Genomic DNA, 24,541 nt, shown 5'->3' with positions numbered 1-24,541 from the left:
ACTCAGAGGCCGCCTGGGGAAAAGATCTGCTCTGTCAGAAGTGATAAATCAGAGTGTATTTTTTCATTGATATCTTGATTTTCATCTCTAATTATAACTTAGAAAAGAGTTTGGGAGGCAAAATCAAACCAAGAGAAAGTTAACTTTTATAAACTTGAGAGGGAGAGATTAATCTCCAGGAAAATTAGAGGGCATCCTTATTCTGCCTGAGACCTTTTAGTCTATGCTTAATTTCAGCCATCACCAGAGGTGCTAATCACATAAATGTCAAAGTATGAACAGATAAAATGTCATAACAATACAATAAATTAGTTACTTTAAAAAACATAAAGTCATAAAAGTTTCTAACAGTTTTCTAACTGTGCAGATAAATGACTGAACTCTTCTTTCTAAATTCTTATTGCAGACGGTTACCTATATAGCATTGTGGACAAGGATTATGACTCTTCCTAGAAACCATAAGAGAGAATTGCTTCCATTCTCCCGTGACTCATCTTCCTCCAAGGGTTCTCCCAACAGGATTATTATACCCAGGAAATGGGCTTCTCCCTCCTTTATGCACTGGACTAAGAATAAATAAAGATAAAAGAGAGAGAGATCCCATACTTTGGTGTCACTTAGAATCACTAAAACACTCTGACACTTTGAAGAAACTTTACAAAAGAAAATTAGGGGAAATGAAATGGAAATAAACATAGAGTCAGAGAAGAATAAAGTGCAATTCCTTTCTATTTAGTTTTACAGACACATATTGACTATCTACTAAGTACCGTATGCACTTTGCCAAGAGCTCAGAGCCTAGTGCGGGAAGCAGACATATGGACAAGTTTTCAACATCTAATATTGTTAGTGCAGAGATAGATGTGTGAAGACGGTTATACTCCTCTGCAAGTAGGTTTGAAGGTTCTCTGGCCTTACCTCATTCCATATTTTAACTTGAGATCTACATTTCAAGTCAAAGGACTGCAAAGTTCATAGGACACATGCCTACCTCCATCACCTCCTGAATCCCAGTCCACCTCCACATTCTAAGTACCATTTCCTATGTAACATCAACAATTCCACTCCTAGACACTTTATTTCTCTGCAGTCAAAATGAAGGCTCTATTTCTATTCCAGTTTTCTCTCTATTTCATGGAGAGGAGGTAGAATATAGCAGTTAAGAATAGAGGCCTGGTACTGAATCCAGGTTTCATTAATTCACACCAACAGTGTGGCCTCAGGCAAATTATCTCACTTCTCGGAACCTCAGTTTATCCTTTGTAAATGGAGCTAATAATACTTACTTCATAGGTTTATATGTAAGGATTAAATGAGATAAGGTATAAAAATGATTTACTGAGTCTAATACAAGATAAGCTTTCAATAAGAGTTGGTAATTTATTATCATGTTACTTTTCCCCAGTCAATTAATCCAAAAACAAACTCATCCCACAGGTAAGATCTTGTTCCCCATTTTTTCTTCAGTCTAGGGCAATAGTACCACACATAATCACACCATTCACTTAACAAGAGCTATGTAACTACTATTTCTGGGTTGTTACTTAATCCAGGTGAGGCATTACTGCAAATATTCATCATGTTTCAGAGGAAACTGGTTTACTTGAAGACATTTAAATCCATTTAATAAGAATAAATGGGTGAAGGGAGTCAAAAGGTACATATTTCCAGTTATAAAATAAACAAGTCATGGGAAAGTAATGGACAGCATGGTGACTATAGTTAATAATACTGTACTGCGTATTTGAAAGCGCTGAGAGTAGATCTTAAAAGTTCTCATCACAAGAAAAAAAAATCTGTAACTACGTATGGTGATGGATGTTAACTAGACTTATTGGAGTGATCGTTTCATAATATATACAAATATCAATAGTATGTTGTACACTTGAAACTAATATAATATTGTATGTCAATTATACCTCAATTAAGAAAAACTATAAAAAATAGATTTCAAATTATTGGCACACAAACACACATACACACACACACAAGTTAATAAAATGTAAATAGAAAACTCAGATAAAGGGGAAATGTATTTGTACTAACTAGAATAACAAACGCTATATTTAACCATTATATTTTTCTCTGAGCTTCTTGGCAACTAGAGCAAAGTAAATGAGAATGAAATGAGTGAAATTACTGGAAATGAAAATTTTTCATTATAGTAAGGGGAAAGCATTCATGGAAGGAGGTAGAGTTATATTCTAGAGTAGGGTTATATTCTACTTATATTCTGTTAAATTCTAAAAGGTATATGTTTCTGAAGCTTTATGTATGAGATAATAAGTGATGTAATGGACAATATCTTCAATAATGTTTTTATAAAACAAGTCCAAAGTAGGCTATTTCTTGCAGTGGGCCTCAGTCACAACTGAGGGTATAGGCTCAAAGCATAATTCCTTCCAGGTATCTCTACAAGAGCTGAAGATAAGTACAAGTGCATAGATACCTAATGGTCTAATGTAATCTAAGGGAAATGAAATCCATGCATATATAGTAGTACAGTAGATAATAGTATAATCCTTATGCGACTTCCCTACATATCACTCCTTTAAGAAGGAATTTGGTAAGAAATGAAGAATTCACAAGCCGGTAGTGTTCGCATTCTGTAACAGATTGAGGTCCTATCTGTCAAATTCCTCTCTCTGGCAAGGGCAGTGAATGGACATGTGCCTTATAAGTGGAGATTCTAATCCAGAGAGCCAGAATTTAGCTACTAGAATGATCTTAGAGACAGAGAGCTAATGCAGAAATTGCCCAAAAGAGGATAGGAGAAGAATGAGGCCCAAAGTAATCCAAAAGTGGATCAGTAATACAGAAAGAAGAGTAAGCAGAAGAAATTTGTGGGAAATTTTGACGAGAAGATAGCAGGGATGAACGTCAGAGAGTGGCAGCTAAAACAAGGCTGTAACCTGGCATAACACTGGCATTTGTTTGAGTGGCTGAGGCAAATACATTTAAAGAGATTGAACGGGATGAACAAAATCTATATGTTTTTGAAAATAAGAAGGTAGTATGGTTGCTATCCGTCCTATTAAAAATGAGTCACGTAACAGTATTCCTTCTAGAATGAAAGACCATCCCAGTTCTCCATTACAGCAGATAGAAAGAGCATATCTATAAGATGTTTTTGAAAGTATTTTCTCAGCTTTGGACTGTTTGTCAAATATTTGAAAAAGAGCTTGATAGAGTCTCAAGAATTCCCACTAAGACCATGAGATAGACAGACATTTTTTTTGGTCTGAAAATGCTTTCTCATATGTATTATCAGTAACCTACTAGCCATAGAAATGTCTCCATTATGCCAACAGAAGACCTAGCTGTAAACAGAATGTGCAACCATAACACCTGCCAGGATGAGTTACCTGCAAAAGTGATCCCCAGGTGATCGAAGGACCTGACTTGCTCATTAATATTGACCAAGCAAATTGGTGAATGCCTGTCAAAGACAAGGATCTTAACCTAGTAAATATGGAGCCATATTTTCCATCAGGAGGCAAATCCCCTTTTAAGGCCACTTCAACCATGGGTCAATAAAATCATGCCATCTGAGTTTAGGAGAATATTTCTCCTTCTAGGTACTATGGCAGAATAAAAGACCATTTTATGTCCCTTTCAACCATAAAATTCTATGGCTTAGTTATATCACAGTTCATAAGATATCACAGTTAGAGATTAATCAAAACAAATAGATTTCACTCAAAGAAGAACAGTTATAGATATACAATGATAGAATGGACATAATGAGCATGTAGTGCGTTAATATGTAGTGAGGGCTCTGTCTCTGTAAATGGGTGGCTACTACATGGAGCTGGTATTGAAGAGTGATAATATTTGGGGCATGATTTAAATAACGAATATGTGAACAGACTTGATGACAAGATTATCTTTTAATCCCAAAGTTCTATGCTTCTTGATACCAGTACATCCTTTTGTCCAAAATCGTCTCCTGGATTTCTGAGCTCTCATTGCTAAGTTTTCTTGGTTAGATTACTGACCTCCACAACCTATTTTATCCCCATGTTTGTTCTCATCTTACCCTTCCCACACGTAGACATCCTCATTCCTTGCTCCTGCATTCAACCACTCACTACTAGTATTAACCTTTCTGCTTATCTGGCTGTGGCCTCCTTGATTCAATCTTGCACTTATATCCTACCAGGGCCCACATCCCAGAATGATAATTGTTCAGATATGAGCCTAGTAAATTTTTGCCATGATGGCTGACTCTAAGTAACTCTAAGTGACTCACTGGTCTTTGATAAGCAGAAATGAAATTTTAAAAGATCAATATATTTGGAGTAGAACTAAGATTCTCTCTCACTCTCAAATTCTATGTGTTGATCTATGAGTTCACCCAATAAACACACTCCTCCACCTGAGTTGTGAAACAAATACAAATTAGAAAAAAGAGTAAGACAGTTGAAATAGCAACATATCATCTTTTATACTGACAAATTTAATATTGAAGAATGTGGTTTATATATTTGGTAAATTGCGATTCCTGTTATTGATGTCAGAATTAGACAGTTTTACCCATCCAGTCTTAGGCAGCACCAGACCACCACAGGCTTCCCTGTGCAATACCCTGCCCTGTAAAATTTAGGACACGAAGTAGCAGAGCAGAATGCATGCTCCTCTGCGTAGCTATGCTACAAGAAAAAAAGGAGGGTGAAGACATGAATTATGCATGCCTAATTCCACTCCCAGATTTACCAGTCAGCCACTCTTTCTTACTCTAAAGCGAAGTACAGGGATGAGACAAGAGCCCAGGAATAATTGGAAGAAATCCCTCCTCTTGGAAACCAGAAGAAGGAAGAAGGGCCTCCCTTTCCCAAAACCGAGGATTATACTGAAATCAAGAGGTGACTTGCAAAGATTTACATGATTTGTCCCAGGTTGATTGAGTGTGATGTTAGGATTGGTGTAGGTGAGCAGTGAGAGAGGTTCAGAGAAGGGTTCTATAAGAACAAATGTATGTCGCCAACCATCTCCTAAATGAACACTCTCTTTTACTGACCATCTACCAGGACTACAATAGGGCAAATACTATTCTACTCTCTAAAAGCTAATTCTCTTATTTTTTAATTCAAAATACTCTTATTTAGCATTCACTCTGTGCCAGGCTCTGGGATACAAAACAAAATATAATGGTCCTTGCCTTCAAGGAGCTTACATTCTAGAAGCCAGCAAATATAAAGACAATTGTCAAGAGACAACTCTAATAAATCAGGAGAAGTATAACCAAAATAAGCATGTGACACCAGCGGAGCCCAAAGAAGTCCTCTTTAATCAGACTGGTAAATACTCACAGGGAGGAGGTGGTTACAAGGGTTTAAAGGACGACTTGAAGGCACAAAGGTAGGAAATGTAGAGAGAACAATATATAGAATGACAGAAGAGTCACGGTGCATCTGAGAACAGCACTAAATACAGAGAGACTGGTAGATTTGCATTTTTTTTTTAATCACACTGAATAATGGATTGGAGAAGCTAAAACTGGAAGCTTGGCATCTTCTAGTAATCTGGCAAATAATCTAGGTAAGAAAGAAGGGAACCTAAGGCAATGGAAACGCAAATGAAGAGGAAAGGATAGATTTGAATGATACTTAAGGGTTACAATCAATGAGACTTGTGTGTCTTTGGAGGAGGCAATGTGGAGGCAAGAAGTCAAGGATTACTTTTAAATTGCTAAATCCAGATGCCAAACTGGACAACTCTCCAACTCCTAAGGCTGAGTCTTTCCTCCAAAGCTGTCTCACTCTGTTTGCAACATGTATTCTGGGTAACCCAAACATTACAGAGAGATTAGCATATGCAGACTTGTATGCCAGTGTTGTGCTACAGCCCTAGATATCCGAGAAAATCAAATGTTAACTGTATTTACAAGGTTGCTATGTTCTATACCCATCCCCCTCCCTCTTCGTGTCATATTATAATCACTCAGCTCTTGATAATTAACATGACAAGTGACACTTTGACAATCATATTAAACTGCATGACTTTTTTCACCTCCCGTACTACATGGTAATCACATGCATGATAGAGAGTGGGAGATTTCTCCTTTAATACATTGGCTGGGGTTAAAATATTCAGAGTGTCAAAACACATGGCATCAGGCACTATATTCTATATACAGCTCAACCTACTCCATATCAGCAGTGCAAAGGATGCTGACAGAAAATCTATGGCTCAGGCTCCAGCACAGAAAACATTAATGCAAACATCCTCTGCCCAAAGGACTTGGCATTTACCACACTCTCTACTGTAAGCACAAGGTTCCTGTGCCAAAGGTCAGGGGCAGAGGGATTAATTTTTCCCATATTTTTAAGCAAACTGTCCATCACACCAAAAGTGCAGGCACACACACATACACACACACTCCACTTATTGTAGTTGATTATGAAAAAGGTTAGCTGAGTGATTTCCTGCCAAACACACACACACACACACACACACACACACACACACGCAACACGTGCTAACGTTAGCAAAATTGAAAAAGAATGACCAGATCTTAGATTTAAAACAACAAAGAAAATCTACTCATTCTGGTCAATAGAATCTATTGCTTTCAAAGATTGAAATGCAAGGATGTTCACTTTCAGTTCAACAGGTCATTTATCCCCCAAAGATTCTGCAATGCAAGAAAACAAAACGATCAACGGTGAGCGCGCCAAATGTCAATATATACACATTTGATGTTAATAAACGAATTATTTGATAAATAATGCTTGCGGATCACATCACCTCTTCAAATATAATATTACAACATGTTTATAAAAACCACTTAGGTCATCTCTATATGCCACTTAGTGAAGAATATAGCGTGTATCAAAAAATAAAATATTTATTTCCTGGTTTCTCTATTTGCTTGGGGATCTAGAACACTACATATATATAATACACAGTGAACAAATTATATATTGCATATTGCATATATTTTATATACTACACATACATACATTTATGTATTATATATCCCATGTCATAAATTGTAAAGCACATGAAATGTAACATAACATGTTACAAATACACGTATATTTATAAGATTATTTCTCCAAAATTGAAATCTAAGGTTTTTATATTTACATTCTTCCATTTTGTGCATTCATATTTCCCCCAAATTAAAATCTATCTAAAATGATAAAAAAACATGCACCCTGGTGTAGTATATAAGTTCCAATCATGACTGCTTCCTTCCATTTTCTTTTGAATGCGTTTTGTGAGTCCCAGGGAGGTATTAAATCACTAGCTGTGAGTGATGTCATCCACTTATGTGTCATCTTTCACATCCATTTCAGAGCACACCCTGGGAGTGTACAGCATCTCCCATAGGGTCAGATAAAAAGAAGAAACTTCTTTCCTCCACTGATAGGCTTGAATGATGCAAAGCAGGTCAGGTTTAACAAAAAAAAAAAAAAGAAAGAAAAAGCTGCTCTGTAAAATTCAAAGACAAAAATGAGTTCAAATTGAATCTTTGACAGAGACTGCTTTTAAAGAGACCTCCTATCAGGAAAAAGTGCTGTTCTCCAGGTGATTTCGCATATATTTTTAATGCCAATTCATGTCAGTATTGACACTCTGTTTTGACAGCAAGAGGAATTAAAATGATTCTGAGTAGCTGAGGTGGCTCTATTGACACATCAGATTACACTTAATGTTTTAACAGCAAAGTGAAGTGGAGCAAGCAGTCCTCCTACCAGGTCTGGCTCATTAATGCCTGTTCCAGCCACGACGGTGTACCTTGAGAGGAAGAGACATCCCAAATAGAATCAGTAGGCTTTGAATATTAAAAAAGACTCAGAATAACAGATTCTCTACCCTTTAAAGGTTACGTTCATTCTTTTCAGTGGGAATATACAAAAACCGGCTCTTCATCAAGGACTCAGGATTTCCTCCCTCGGGAATTCCCTGACCCCGAAAGCTCAAGCAGGAAGAGAATAAGCAGAGCAGCTGCAGCAAGACCTGAGCTCCGGGCCTGCAGGCTCTGAAGGGCCACCTGAGAAAGCAGCAAGGATGTCAGGCCTGCTTTCAGTGAGGTATGTTAGAGCAAGGAGTCTAAGCTGTCTAGGGCTTCGTGAATCATCACATTCTCCTGCAAATCGAAACCTTCTAATCATGCAGAAGGGGTCCGCTTATAGAAGGTCAGCTGTGCAATTTGTTAAGAATTATTCCCATAGTTGATGTCTACATGGAGAGAGTACAAAGGACAACGAAGATTAAGCTCTCCTCAGGCCAAGGGAGGTGCCAATTCTAACATCCCTTTCTCTCTTCAAAGATAAAAATATCACCCAAGTAGACTCTACCAAGAGGGACTGAATACATTTTTTAAGTGAGGAAGAGCTAATAGCCCTTTCCTTATTATTTTTTAAAAAATCCAAAACATTTCTGGCACATTCTGAGGGAATACCTATTTCATACCAGTAGAATTACACCTTGGAATTCCTAGACTTAACAGGAATTACCATAGAACAGGAATTTGCTACCAAGAGGTAACAATTCTTGTTTGTTTATTTACAATTGACTATTTACTTCACCTTTTTGTTTCTCAAGGTTTTTTTTCTTTTTTTTTTTTTTTTTTCATTTGATTCAATGCAACTTGGAATAGAAAGCATCTGCTCACACCTAGGACTATGGGATTTCCAAAACATATATTTGTCAGTGTGTTTGTATATGAATCTAAGTGGAAGAAAGAAGATAATTCCCCCTAAAAGACATATTTTGCAGCTATCTGTGGAAAACAGGCAAGCCATTGCTCGCCTAGTGCTGGTAATCACAAAGCGTTTTTCTGAAAGCTTTGTAAATGCTTTTCGCCCTACAGATAAGAGATTTAAAGTAGACAGAAAGAAATGACAGAGCTCACGGTGACTTACCTCTGTGGCACCGCTGCTTGCCTAGAAGGCTACAAACTTCAGGCTTTTCACAGTCCCTGTCAGGTTTGACTCTCCTGCTGCCAGCTGAGATGTGATGGCAAAGAAGGCAGCGTGGAGAAAAGAATGTGACCAAGACTCAAGTCACCCTGACCCAGGGTTGAACCCAGCTCTCCCACTTCCTAGTCGTGAAGCCCAGTTTCTTCTATGGTAAAATAGGGATGATAAACCCATACCAGAATGCTATCAGGAGAAGTAAATTCGAGTCCCTGGACTAGTGCTGAGAACATTGGAACTGGTTGTTTTTCCTTCTTGGAGCACGTACGTTGCTTTTTTTGCCACATTCGTCACTTTACTTAGGCCATATATGCCTTCAAATCCTCAGCAGTATCAGCCAGCTTTTTATGAGCCCCCTACTGCGAAGTCATTGGATACATTTTCTTCCCTAGGGGCATTCTCTCCAGTTTAAAAGAGAGCCCAAGAGGTTGAGTTTACAATGGAATGGATATCTAACACGTTAACTGCCAATTCTCAGCGCTGCTAAGCTCCAGGGTACGAGCAGAGGATAACTGAGCTAGAAAAAAATTTTGGTAATTCTTATGTTTATAATTAGTTTGCTATGACAAAAAAAAAAAAAAAAAAAGACTTCCCCACATGCACCCGGGGTAATTTCTTCAGTGTCTTCCCTGATCCAGAGGAATGCAGCTTTAGCTCTGTCCATGGTACCTCCACGGCTGAGCACTTGGGAACCCAGTGCACCACTCTGCCCTGGCTCCTTCAGCCTTTGCATCCACTGCTGCACCATGACAGGCAGTAAAATGAAGTTCTGAAGCCCCATGTGCTCTGCCTCTGCTTCTCCCTCTCCTCCAAGGCTGGCTCTCAAAATATATATTCTGGCTTTACCATTACTTGACTTCCCTTCTCCTGCCACAGCCCCAAACTCTCTTTTTCTGATCATGAACCACATCAACATAGAACTATTCAGCAAAAAGAATTAGACCGTATTTAAAAGTTTTTTAAATTATATACGTATACACATATATCCATATATATTAACATAGCCATCTTAAAAAATAAAAATATATGTTGTAATATATTTATTTTACACTTCTTTTGAAAGAAGCTAGAGAGAGAGGGAGAGAGGGAGGAAGGTAGAAAGAGAGGAAGGGAGAGAGATTTTTAAGTCTTTCTTCAGTTTTTCATATGAGTGTCACTACTTCCACACCTTTATGGTAGTCTCCAGTTGCTGTTCTGCAGGATCAATATGCCCCCGAGGTCCAAATCAAATCTGAATTAAGATCAAATCCTCTTTCAGCTCTTAAATCTACGTATTCCCAAATCATGCAAACAATAGAGTTCTTCTCTCCAAACTGGTACCTCTTCATCCATCATCCCAATCAAGTTCTGCTTTTATCATTGCATCCGTATGTTGATTCAACAAATACACATTGAACATCCATCATATACCAGGGACTGTACTGCACTGGGAGTACAAAAATAAAAAAGCACTGTTCTTCACCCTAAAGAGCTTAGAATAAATGAAGGAGGCAGAGGAACCAGCAATTAAACTAACATGATGGATACAATGTTAGGATTATGCACATGATACTAGGAAAGCTAGAGAAAGAGCTTAACTTGAACTAAGAAGTCATGGAGGGCTTCCCAGTGAAGACAAATGAATTCACTATGAATGAACCTGCAATCTCCAACAAGGTACCAAAGGTAAAAAGGTGTTCCCAGCAATAAAAATAGCACATGCAATGACATGGAAGTATGAAAGCACTATACTTATTGAAAACTGCTCTTCATACAGTGAAAGGGCCCCAGAGTACGGCAGTAGGAAATAAGATTAGAGAAGCAAGCACAACTAGATCGTGAAGAATTTGGGGTGCTAAATTTATCCTGTGGGCATTAAAGACTGTCAAAGAATTTTAATCAAGGAAGTGATGTAATCACATTTGCATTTAAAAGCCATGGCTGCAGGATGAAGGCTGAAGTGGAAGGATAAAGTGGAGTGGAGGGTAGAGTTAGGGAGTTAGTAATCCAAGCAAGTAATCAGCTAGTAATCCAAGCAAGACCTGCTAAAGCCATAGAGCTGACTATAACAGGGTAGGGAATTCTGGGGATAAGACTTGACAAGCCATTGAGGACTATTAGGTGAGAATGAAGGTGGGCAAAATAATCTGAGATGACTGCTGGATTTCTATCTTTGGTAGAATCGTGGTGCCATTCCCTAAGACAGGGACTATGGACGGAGGAATGTACTTGGAGGAAAGATGAGCAGTTCAGTTTGGACATTGAATTTGAGGTACTCATGGAGCATAGGCGAAGACTAGTCTATGGACAGTTAGATATGTAGTTCTGGAAATCAGGAGACGATCTAGGCAGGAAAAAAGAAGGCCATTGACAAGACAGTTTATATTGTTTCCTGGATACTCGCTACTAACAGAACACCTTCTGCCTTCTGCTTTTCTTTCTTCCTTCACTTTCACTTCGATGTTTCCTACTCTCTTTGACCCACAGTCACTTCCAATCATAGTACAATTAATCATATACGGCTTTCTATGGGCCTTCCTATATACTAAGGCAAAAGAAAATAAAAACCTAAACTAATGATATCAACCAAGTTTAATATAATTAATTTGGTAAAATGTTGTATATAAGAGAGCAGGTGCTCTGCACAAGTTAAAGAAACACTCTGATTTTTAAGTTCTGAAAAATTGGTTTCATGCTTCCCACCTTGCAGCATTACTAAAAAGAATATTGCATTATTTTATTGTTTACCAAATGCCCACACATAACAGTGAAATGAGACCGCATGTCCGACTTGCTCCTTCTTATCTTTTCCAGAATGGCTATCAAGGATAATCATGTATATTTGCAATGCAGAAACAGCGAAGACAGGGCATTTGGGGTTCCTGACTCATGTTTGGGGTTTTATATAACACCCATCTTTGGAACAGAATATGCACAGCTCTTTCTTTCCACTCTTTCAGGTTCAGAGCTGAAGGTGTGGAGAATCTACTCCAAACTACAAATTATTTTGAATTGGACACACATGCCACGCATTTATGGACAGCCTAGTATTTGGCACCCGTCACGTGTCCAGTCAACAAATACAAGAGAAAATGACTTTTCCCCCCTCAGGCACTATGCTGCAGAAAAACCATGAAGAGAGTTCTTCTCTGGTATTATAGTTTGTGGGAGGAGAGAGGTTCTTTTCAAATTAATTTATGATCTGTGAAAAGTACTAGAAACATGCTTCACTGCACCTAGAAGCATGATACACACTGCTCCCTTGTAGAATCCATTTGAGGGGCTCTCAAGGCAGGACGATGCTCCCAGCTCCTGGCTCAGGCTGTCAGCATTAGCTACTGGTGTTCAGAACCATGGAATCAATTTAAGGAGTCGAAGAGGTCTGTCACATGCAGAGGCCTGGAGAGACAACACTAAATGTCACTGCAGTGTCTGAGGGCTGCACCTAGAGGAATTTCAGTCCACCAGAGGTATCACCTGGGCCAGTGCACACATGTTTTTCGAAAACAAACCAAGTCCCTTTCTTGTACAAGAACTTTATTTCTCATTATTGGAGTCTGTGCAGGGCAACAGCCAGTTCTTCATCCAGTTTTGCACTAATGTAAAGCTTGTCAATAGTCAATTGGTCCCATTTGATCCAAGGCTTACACATATCAAGGGACTTCGTTACAATCACCTAACATGTCAGGCCCTGATTAAAGTTGTTTTTCCTGCAGGGTTTATGGATCCATATCTATTTTGCTGCTCTCCAGCTGTCTCATAACTCAACTATGAAGCTTTCCTTCAAAGCCAGGCTTTTTGGTTGGCACCTGTTTTTGCACAGCCATATTACTACTACACACAATTACAAAACAATTTTTTTCAGAGATTTATAAACTTTAACTCAGACTCAGAGCAATTCACACCCACCAAATCTAAACCAAACTTGTGTTAATTGGCTGAGAGAGAATAGAAGACTCTGGCATCAAATCCAAACCTTTACCCTTCAGGACTCCTATTTTTTATTATGAATAGCATTGTATTGATAGTCAGACTTAGACCAGTTACAAGGTAAAGAAATATTGGTTCAGGGTTCTCGATAAGGAGGAAAGCAGTCTTGTTATGGAATCCAGAAGCCCTTTCCATAGGTTTTGGTAAATATTTATTCTGAAACTGTGGGAGGCGAGTATATCTCAGAGACTAGGGAAGAAACAGAGAATGGGCAACCTAGGGTGAAAGCTAGAGCTTGGGACAGACACCAGAGTGGAATAATTCCTGGAAATTATTAGTTAAGATAGAACCCAGGTGTTCAAGAGCTAGGTAAGTTACATGTCGAGAGAAAAATAAAGTATGAAATACCCACACCAGAAATCAGGACACGTGTGCATCAGAGTTTAAGGTAAGGTTATGGGCTATGGTAGATAAGCAATAATAATAAAGAAGTGAGAACCCAGGCAAGGAGATGGATATCTGGGAAATAAGTACTCAGAGCAGCTATCCAAACTCAAAGGATAAGAAAGGCAAATGGAAAAAAAAAAAAATCGCTGTGGTAGCCACAGGCTGCTGCCAGTACTGAGACTTTGTAAAGAGGCAATCATCAGCCCCAGCCAAGAGCCTTAGCGTGTTTCCGCAAGGGCACAAAGCAATTCCGTAGCGGAACAGTCTGTGAGAAGTAAATAATTGCATCTGGACAAATGAAGGGAAATGCTCGGCAATTCTGAACAAATGAGTTTCACATGAGAAGGCCCTTCCTCTCTCAGCTTAGCCTTTTCTTTTTTGGAGCCATATTGATTTTAAATGGAAACCGTCCACTAATTTTGGGATCCATTCTATGGACTCCATGTGAGATATTTGCACATGTTTCTTCTTTAACTCAGACCATTTCCCCTGGATTCCCTAAGCTCTAGGGGAAATTAGGAGTGTGATACAACCAAATAAAGTAGAAGACAATGAAAAAACTGGAGATCAAGGATACTGCGTTTTCATTTCTGCTGCACAATCCATTCAGAGTTTGGATTTGGTGAAGTCTTTACATTTGGAGAGTTGCCTTATAATCCTCATTTTAAAAGTCCAGGGAGGTCTTTATTCATGAAAATCATCCAGAAAGATTTTTGGTTTAATCAGGATATTAACACTCAAATTTAAAAGAAGACTATCAAACAAAATCTGTTCTTTTCTCAGGATCTAATTACTTTAATAATATACACGGCAACAAATCTTTTAAAAATATTCTACCAAGGATGAGAAATCAATTTTTAATAATATATTTTATTCAATAGACATTGTTCCGGGGAAAAACGTTGACTAAGAGCCCTAACAAAATACCTTTTATAATTTTGGCCTTAAATTCCTCTCTCTTATTATGACCAGTTTCGATTATTACCACTACAATGACTCAAATTGATAATGATGCTACAATAATAATACTTCACTTCTAAAAGCTTCCTGTTGGCTTAGGACCTTTTTTCCTATCATTTTTTTTCAATCGTGATGAACAAACAAGTATCAAAAGATTATTTGGGACATTTGAAAGAACTATTAGAGCCTTGAAGATTGACTCTAATATTCCTCCTAGGACTGTCAAAGCAAAATTTGATTTGAGCATCTCTTGATTATTTTCTGTGTTGTGTCTTTGGTGCTGAGAAATAAGATTTAGTATGTCTCATAGCTCTGTTTATGGTCAGATTAATATCAAGGAAAATAGATACACTGAGGGGAAGAAAGGGAAATTTGCTCTTTATCATATGACTTTTCCAGAAGAAAATACTCATCAGTAATGACAGAAGAGCAACATTATTGCTATTTTAACTTTTTTATTAATAAACAAAAATAAAAAATTATTTCTACAAAAATATCTTGAAGACACATAAAAATTATTTTTAAATTTTGTTTTTCACCAGTGAGACATGTTATGAAAAATGGAACGTTGCTGTCATTTCAAAACTCTGAAAAGAAACTTATTTTGCAGACGTTTTATTGATATACTCATTCCAAGAGAAGCCGCTTTGTTTGACTGACTAGAGATTTCTCTCTAAAACCAGAGTAGGCTTATAAAAATATAAACACTGCACAATGCTAGAAAGTAAGATAATTCCCTTGAAAACTTCTCAGGAAATTTTTTTAATAACTTGCTCTTTAGAAAATTAGAGAGGAAGCAAATTACATACAAAGTGCAACGCTACCGTGGTCAAAACTACTACGGCTTGCACTTCAGTGTGGAATCTACATCTCGAAATAGAAACCTTCAAATATCACCTCAGGAAGTGAGGTGAGAACTCAGAGCACACTTCTGTGCTGAGAAAAATTGTCCCCAATCCTCCCGTCGTGTGTATTATCTAGATGTTATCGAGTGCTTAGAGTTTCAAGAATGAGAGCCCACTGTTTATAGAGAGAACTAGAAAATATTTCATCAATAGAATGATCTCACAATCCCAAAAACTGTTGTGGCCGTACCCCTGTGTTCTCATTTGACTAAATGAAAATTTTACTGCCCCACTGGAAGAAAAAACTGTGCTGTGAATGGCAGTGCTCACTCAGTGGCATCTACTGCTGAGGTTACATTCAATTGAGATCAAGCAGCAAGTGTATAAAAATAGCAAGAATTTTGCAAATTTTCCGTTTAATCCTATAAATGTATAGATCAGCAACCATAAGTCTCAAATGTTCTAAGAAATATAGGTAAGACACAAATGTCACTGATTAAAAATATCTTGCCAAGCAAGAAAAGCCCCTTTCAAACCAAAAGTAAGACAAAAGATCTTATGACATGACCATATATTCTGACATAATTCCCTTTTCCTCTTGTGTTTCTCTTTCCTTAAATTCCTTTCTGTCTTCCATTTTCCCTTATATATTTTTCCAGTTTTTGCACCATTTTCTCTTTACCAAGCAGCTCCTTTTACTCCCTCCGCATTTCTTGACGTTTTAAAGTCTCATCTCTTTGTCTTTTCCTCATTTTTATTCACACCTGCTGTGAGTCTTCTCTTCATAAAGCACCAGACTAGGTTCAATACTTTTGTGCTTTGATTTAGAAATAGTATAAAGCATCAAGAAAGAGAGATCTCAAATTTAGATAAGAATATATGTTTTCAAAAAATGAGTGCTCAACCAGAAATACCCAGCATCCAAAAAGAAAATCATGTCAAAAAGTTTTGAATCCCACTCAATTAATGAAATGCTTTTCAGTACAGCTGTGATTGAGAAATAGGAATGACTAAAATATCGACATTTTCTTTTGTTTTTAATTGAAATAACATTGGTTTATAACATTGTATAGATTTCAAGTGTACATCATTATAATTCAACTTCTGTATACATTACATCACGTTCACCACCAAAAGTCTAGTTGCCATCCATCATCGTACAAGTGACCTCCTTCACCCATTTCACCCTCCCCTCACCCCACTTCCCCTCTGGTAACCACCAATCTGTTCTCTGTACCTATGTGTTTGTTTGGTTGGTTGGTTGGTTATCTTTTACATATGAGTGAAGTAATACAGTATTTGTCCTTCTCCATCTGACTTATTTCTCTTAGCTTAATACCCTCAAGGTCCATCCATGTGGTCACAAATGGCAAGAGATCATCTTTTTTTATGGCTGAGTACTATTCCATTATATTCATATATATATATAAATATGTATACACATATACGCCACATCTTCTTTCTCCATCCATCTGTCAATGAACACATAGATTGTTTTCATGTCTTGGCTATTGTAAATAATGCTGCAGTGAACATAGGGGTGCCTATATCTTTTTGAATTGGTGTTTTCATGTTCTTTGAATAAATACCCAGAAGTGGAATTTGGATCATATGGTAGTTCTATACTTAATTTTTTGAGGAGCATCCATACTGTTTTCCATGGTGGTTGCACCAATTTACATTCCACCAGCAGTGTATGACAGTTCCCTTTTCTCCACATCCTCTCCAACACTTGTTATTTCTTATCTTTTTAATTATAGCCATTCTGACAGGCGTGATGTGAGTAACAACATTTTCTGCAGAGATTTTATAGAGGAATGGGGTGTCACCCAGTTGGAAAGGAATTAGTAGCTCAATAGCTACATGTCTTCACCATTCCACCAACTTTTAAATTCAGGCTTCAAATCTAGCTCTGAGCACAGTGACTTTCCCATAATCAGCACTTAATAAATGTGTATTGAATTGTATACAGTAATATCTAACCTGACTCAAGTTTTCAACCACTATCAAAACTGTCTCGTTAGTTAGATGCCTATATTTCTTGTGATGAGTTTCTTGTATTTATATACAGGTAAGAATAATGAAAAACAATCATCTTAACATGGGCTGATCATAATAGCTAATGATTATCCATCATCTACTATACTGAAGTACCTCCTGTGAAGACCATTAGATTATATCCAAATTTTCCAACAATATTTTGAAGTAGATATTATGATGCCCATTTTATAGACAAAGAAGCAATCCCAAGATTTTGACTAGCCCATATAACTTGTCGGATAAGTAAAAGAGTGAGGATCTGACCATAAGCCTGTCTGGTGCTAAAGCCTAAGCTTTTTCATTACCCCACACTGCAATGTAGCCTTAGGAATAACAGATAGGATTGAGATGATGCTACAAAGGGAGATTCTGAGAGTGAAAACAATTAATACAGCCCATAAAAATAATTTTCTGTTCAAATTTCCATTCCAACAATTCAGGCCCTCTTGTCATTCATTTTTGCATGTAGAAAGCCACACTGTTTGAAGTTGTATTCAACAGGAGGTATGTCCCCATTATGCCTGCTGTCATCTCTCACTTGATTACAGGAAAACTAAAACATGCAGCAAAGTATGCAAGCTTACCGGCACTGGTTACCTCTTCCTCCTTATTTACTGCTTGAAACTATGCCCCTTTCTTTGGCAAACAATACATTTAGTTAAGAATAACTCTATTATCCTTCTGTAAACAGGACTACTGCAGAGGTGACACTCAATTTCTGCAGCAGAGGCAAGCAGATGGCTCTTCATGGCTCCCCACTGGCCAGGCCACAGAGTGGCTTTGATGGCAGCCAATTGCCTGCCCTCTCAGGGTGAGACACAGGAACACAGCTGCTCTGTTGGGAGAGAGCTGGGCAAGAGAGGCAGAAAAATGACTGTCTAGAGGGGAAAGAAGCAGGAGGGAGGAGGCCAGGACAACAAGCTCACTTAGAATTGGTTCATTTTAGCAAACAATTGCTGTAGAGGAATAAAGACCGATGATGTACAGTCTCAGTTATGTCATGGGACAAAGCATAACATTCAATCTGACACCTGGGCTTCTTGCCCATAATAACATGTATCGCATAATGAGACTGATTTCCTGCATAAGAAAGAGGTGAATAATCTTTATTTCCGGTGTAAATTATCACTGTTAGTCCACAAAATGCTTCCCTTGTTCAAGAATTACGAAAAGGAGGGGATGTCAAAACATAACATAAAGGAGAGGCAGTTTAAATATATTACTAAATCATAATCCTTTTATGGAATCCTATGGTTTACCAAACATTTTCACCATTATTTGGCTAAATTGGACCAAAACCAAACCTTATACAACAGAGTCTATCATCTCTTTTTTACTGGTGAGAAATCTGAGACCAGTTGGGTTACATAACTTGCCCAAGGTCTCACTGGTTGTGACGGTTAATTTCATGTGTGAACTTGACTGGCCACAGGGTGCCCAGATGAAACATTTCTGGGCGTGTCTGAGAGGATATTTCCAGACGAGATTAGCATTTGAATTGATGGACTCAGTAAAGTAGATTGAACTCCTCAATGTGGGTGGGCATCATCCAATCTGTTAGGGGCCTGAATAGAACAAAAGGTGGAGGAAGGAGGAATTCAATCCTTTTTTCCTGCCTCACTGATTGAGCTGGGTCATCTCATCTCATGTTCTCCTGCCCTCGGACTGGGATTGGTATCATCAGCTCCCTGGGTTCTGAGGCCTTGCTACTTGACTGAACTACACTACCAGCTTTCCTGGGTCTCCAGCTTGCAGACAGCGGACTGTGGGCCTTCTCAGCCTCCATAATTGCATGAGCCAATTCCTCATAACAAATCTCCTTTTGTATATATTCAATCTACTGGTTCTGTTTCTCTGGACAATCCTATAAAAACAAAGAAGCTGGGACTTTATCAGGGACTTCAAATCTAAACTCTAGGAGCACACTTTCCATAAGATGACGCAACTTCCAACCGTGCATTTTACTTGTGAAGAAGCATTTGTGTAGAGCAAGCTACTTCTCTCTTGTACTTCCACCGCCAGGGCATGTGACCTGTGCAGTTGCACGAGGTCCTGCAAACAGAAGTTCTCTGCACTTGGTTTAATACCCTGCTGTTACCATCTTGACGTCTGAACAAAGCGCCCCACATTTTCATTCTGCGCTAGGCTCCACAAATTAAGTAGTCAGGCCTGTCCACAACACCCTGCACAACCCTCCTAGCATAGATCACACTGAATCTTGATCGTGGGTTTAGTAATCCACTGTGCCCAGCAGATGGCAGTCCCTTCTGAGTAGGCCTCTAAGACATCCAATACCGGCCACCCATTACCACTGATCTCATCTCAGCCCTTCGCACCCTCAGTCACAGCCACATTGCCTCTGGGCTCCTTTTCTACCACATTGAGCACCATCTCTTCTGCCTAAAACACTTTTTCCCCCAGATATTCCTTTACCTCACTCCTTCACTTCATTTCTCTATTCAAATGCTATTTCAACAGAGAAGCCTTCTTTGACCATCCTGTTTACAAGAATGCCCAACTTCTCACCTTACTATTTTCTCTGCTTAATTTTTCTTTATAGCATTGGGGTACCATCATAAATAATACATAGTCATTGGTTTAATTTTCATTGTCGTTCTGGGCTGAATTATGTCCCTCCAAAATTCATATGTTGAAACTCTAAGCCCCAGTACCCCAGAAAGGGACTGTATTTGGAGAGAGAGACTTTAAAGAGGTGATTAAGTTAAAAGGAGGAGCTGGGGTGGGCTCTAATCAGATCTGACTAGTGTCCTTATAAAAGGAGGGAATTTGGACACACAGAGAGACACTGGGGGCATGCACACACAGAGGAAAGACCATGTGAGGGTGGCCATCTGCAAGCTAAGAAGAGAGTCCTCAGGAGAAATCAAACTTGCTGACACCTTGATCTTGGACTTCTAGCCTCCAGAACTGTGAGAAAATAAATTTCCATTGTTTAAGCCACCCAATCTGTGGTATTTTGTTATGATAGCCTTAGCAATCTAATGCAATTATCTTTGCCATCCGCTAGAATGTGATGTCTCTGAGAGAAAGGATTTTGTTTCGTCCACTGCTAAAGGCTCAATGCCAAGCAGTAGACACAGTAGATATTTTTAAATTGTTGAATAAGCAATGAATGATTTCATAATTACTTAAGAGGAATTTGAAGAGAATCTCCAAATACTTTGTGGTACCAAAATGTTTTATTCTCTGCTACCTGAATTAATTATGCCACAGAAAGAGACTTAGGAACCATTTTGTTAAACAAAAGTTTTCCTTGTAATGGGACTTGACCAGCTCTGTGTTTTTACCCAGGCTTGTAATGCAGCCACTAATGGAGCATGTCAGGACCAAGAAATGGAGAATCACAGTACACGCTAGAAGGAAGGCTATTGTCACACAAAGTTTGTTATTAGAAAAATTACGAAAAACAACCTACAGCAAAAATCAATCTGGAACTACAAGGCTATCCCACAACCTGCCTCCCATGCATTTCTTTGATTGTCAAGATCAGTTACAACTAATTACTTGTAGCACTTCTAAAGCTACGTAACCATGGCTTCATTCTGAAAAACAACACATTCCAATTGCCACATGTTCCTCAGGCTCTGTCAATATTACCACAGCTTTTGTCCTCACATTAACAAGACAAAACAGGAGTAGCAAATTACCAGTCAATGCATTGATTGATAGTCCCACGGTTCTCTTGACTCCTATGCCTGGGGTGGCTAACATTCTCTAGGAGGTTACAGATATTGAGCTCGTTCAGGCATTTCTGACTCTGATGACATTTTTGACACGGGCAGTTAGGGTCTGACAGCTTCCACCAGGTAGGTAAGTGGAGCTACCTGTGTATCACAAGGTCCTAGAAGAACATAAGAGCTAAAGGTATCCTCTTGTGCATAGGATATGCCTGGTTGCTGTCTCAAGTAGTCCAGACCTATAGGAAATATAATACAGATGTTCTTGATTTCCATATGTAAATGTATGAGATCAAAAGGAAAGCAGAATTGTGGTAGAAATTTCAGAGATTCCTATTTTACAAGTGGTTTCCTCACAAATCTTATTTCCATGCTACTGAAAACAAGGAAACAATTAGATGTACTAAGGGTACCTAAGGCCACTTACTCTGGGAAGCTTATTAACGCCTTAAGCCATTTAATTATCAACCTAAAACTCTGGAGTAACTATTCCTATCAATAGGAGGTGATGAATCTAAGGTTCAGAAAGGTCAAGAGCTTGTCCATGTCCATGCACTTAGGAAGTGACAGCAATGGGCACCTTCCCAGCATTCCAATTTCTGGTGAAAGAAGCTATCTCCTCCTTTGGGGAGGCCAGTTCTTATCCTATTCTCAGCCTTTGTAATTTGGTTGGGGAAGACCTACCAGCTGGCGCTGAGGAATGGACATGTAACCTAGGTCCTCTTGCCCATAGCAATAAGAGAACAAGGATGACACCTGGGACCTTTGCAGGACTTGCTAAACAGGTAGGGTGTTACAGTGGACCTACCACATGTCATCATGGGAAGAAAACCTAGATAAGAATAAAGCTACCACAGAGAAAGGCAAAGCAAAAAATGGAAGGAGATGGTTCAGAGAGGGAAGAGACAGAGATTACGAAAGCATAATTTGACCCCTGCATCTAGCCATGCCAGAGAGCTCTCACAGATCTACACTCTAGGCTTTTCCGTTTGTCTGGTATTGAATTTTTTTCCCCTAAAGCATATTTTTTGTTTTTGTTTTTTGTCCTGTGCAATCAAGTGTCCTGTGAAATACCTAGGATAGAAATGGATACTATTTTTGACCAATCATCTACTCATTTTATAATGTTCTTTTCCCACGATTGACTCAATAGCTTAAGCTTTATTTATTTTATTTATTTAGTTTATTAGTGAAAACTAATACCAACAAGGACAATTTGACTCCACTATCTTCAATCTAACAACAATAATCATCAGAATCTCTACACGTGTTATACATCATAATGTAGTGTCAAATCCATGATGAAATGAGATGATAAGTATTGACCAGAGATCAATATCTCCTGATCCTTTCTCCACCTGCTAAGGGATTACCAGAGGAAACCCAGGCTTGGAGAGCTAAAGGTACCTGACCAAGGTCATTCAGCTAGTTAGTGGCAGAGATAACTTGACTACTCATCACTCTCCTATTACAAATACCTTTTGGTATTACAGAGGCAGATAACCAGAATGATAGATGTCCTTCTGTTGTAACTTGTAAAGCACTTCAATTCATTTAAGATGGGTGAAAAAGCTTCAGCACTAACTAAAGATCTTAAGAACAGGGGCCTCGTTTCTAAGTTAAATAGCCAATTAAAAATTTTCCTACATCCATGGTTTGCAACTTTATTTTGAGGAACAGAATTTTTCCACCCAATGAAATCTTGCTTGATGTCGATGTCTTACTATATAAAATAGTTGAATATGTTAAAACATATGTATAGGTTTATATATATATACATAGCATTTCCTTAAAAAATTAATGAATAAAGAAAATGAAAGTATTTTGATGAACATTCTTTTTGAAATCAGAGGTACAAGTGATAGATGCAGCCTTACACAAGCTTTACATACGATTTATTTCTAATATTTTTTTTTCCTCTCTGTGAGGAAGGCCAGCCCTGAGCTAACATCGGATGCCAATCTTCCTCATTTTTGCTGAGGAAGACTGGCCCTGGGCTAACATCCGTGCCCATTCTCCTCCACTTTATATGGGACGCCGCCACAGCATCGCTCCACAAGCGGTGCGTCGGTGCACACCCGGGATCCGAACTGGCGAACCCCGGGCCACCGCAGCGGAGCCACACACACCCAACTGCCTGCGCCACGGGGCCAGCCCCTCTAATATTTTTCACGACTGTTTTTATGGTATAAATAAAAGCCCTCATTCCCACAATGAGTATGTGCAAAATGGGAATAGGATTGGTTATTATAATCTATTTTCCTTGCCATCTCAGGATACTCTTCAAATAAGAGGAGATGGGAGATCTATGTAGAAGACTGAGCAAAAAGAAAGTAACTCCATTGCACAGGTTTTTTTACTGGAACACTAATAGTTAATATTTATTAAGAATTTTCAGTGTATCCATTGTGAGAGTGGCTATTAGGTAAGCAACGAATAAAGTTTGCTACACAATGTTTCAATGTTCTTTAAATAGATAATTTCATTTTACCCCACAATAAGTACTATAATTCTAACAACTTTATATATTAGGAGACCAAAACTTTGAGAAGTCATTCAACTTCCCTAAGGCCACTCAAGTGAGTCACGGAGCTGGGACTTAAACACCAGCAGCTTGACTTCAAAATCCATGCTTGACTGCCACAGGGTTAACACTTGACCGTAGGTTATAATAATCAAAAATATTTTTAAATAAAATTTTATTAAGTTTAAACATGGAATTCTTGAAACATCGCCACAGATTCTGGGGAAACTGAAAATCACTATCTTAGAGTAAATATAGACTACTGTGGTCTGTTTACTTTTGGAACCAGATAACAGTCTGCAAATGGACAGAACAAGTCAAAAGAGGCTGAGAACCAGCAATAAGATCCAGCTACCTGCATGGAAGGGGAGTGAATCCCCCAGGAAGCAGAGGGCAGAGTAGAGTGATACCTGCAGGCAGCTGATACAGAGACAGTTGGGTTGTCTGGGAGGCCCAGTAGCAGACAGCATGGCCCCAGAGAGAGGACTGAGTTCTAAGTAGTCATAAAGTCAGAGTCTTAATCTCAAGGAATAGGAATACTAAGTGAATTATCAAAGCAGGGGTTAAGACAAAGGATGGGGATTAAAATATGTTGCTGAAACTGGGATGCAAAGTAGGGATTGGTCTTGGGATTCTAATTAATAAATCAAAGACATTAGATCAGAATAAGATCTGTCCAAAGACTATAATATAGGTCCTCCCAAGCTGTTTGCCTGAGGCTTCTTAATTTTCACAGACCAGGAACAGGATTGCCCCCAGAACCTAAAGCTGGATTAAACTTTCAGTTCTGAAACTCAATTGATCCAGGGGTGGAAATGCTACAGGCAGAGAGGGTTTCCCATATAATATGGCACTTATTCCAAAATCTGTTAAGTGAATGTTTACATTTTGAATTATATTTTGACATTAAAAATTTAGCACTAATTGTATAGTAAAACAAGCTAAAGAAGCTCAACATTTGCATAAATTCTGTCAAGGCAGCCTATTTGAACACATTCATTCAACTTTTTAAAAAAGTTAATCAGATAGGCAATTATTCCATGTCTTCTTGGCATACTCAAATAAAAGTCATGCTATACTAAAATATAGTAGACTATTAATTCTTTTTCACATTCATTACTTTCATGAAATTTGAAACAGGCCCAGAGCAAACCCCAAACAAAAAGTACTGCTACCTGGTAAACATTC

Source organism: Diceros bicornis, chromosome 22 (genome assembly GCF_020826845.1).
Source record: "Diceros bicornis minor isolate mBicDic1 chromosome 22, mDicBic1.mat.cur, whole genome shotgun sequence".
NCBI lineage: Eukaryota > Metazoa > Chordata > Mammalia > Perissodactyla > Rhinocerotidae > Diceros > Diceros bicornis.
This window is presented reverse-complemented; position numbering follows the sequence as displayed.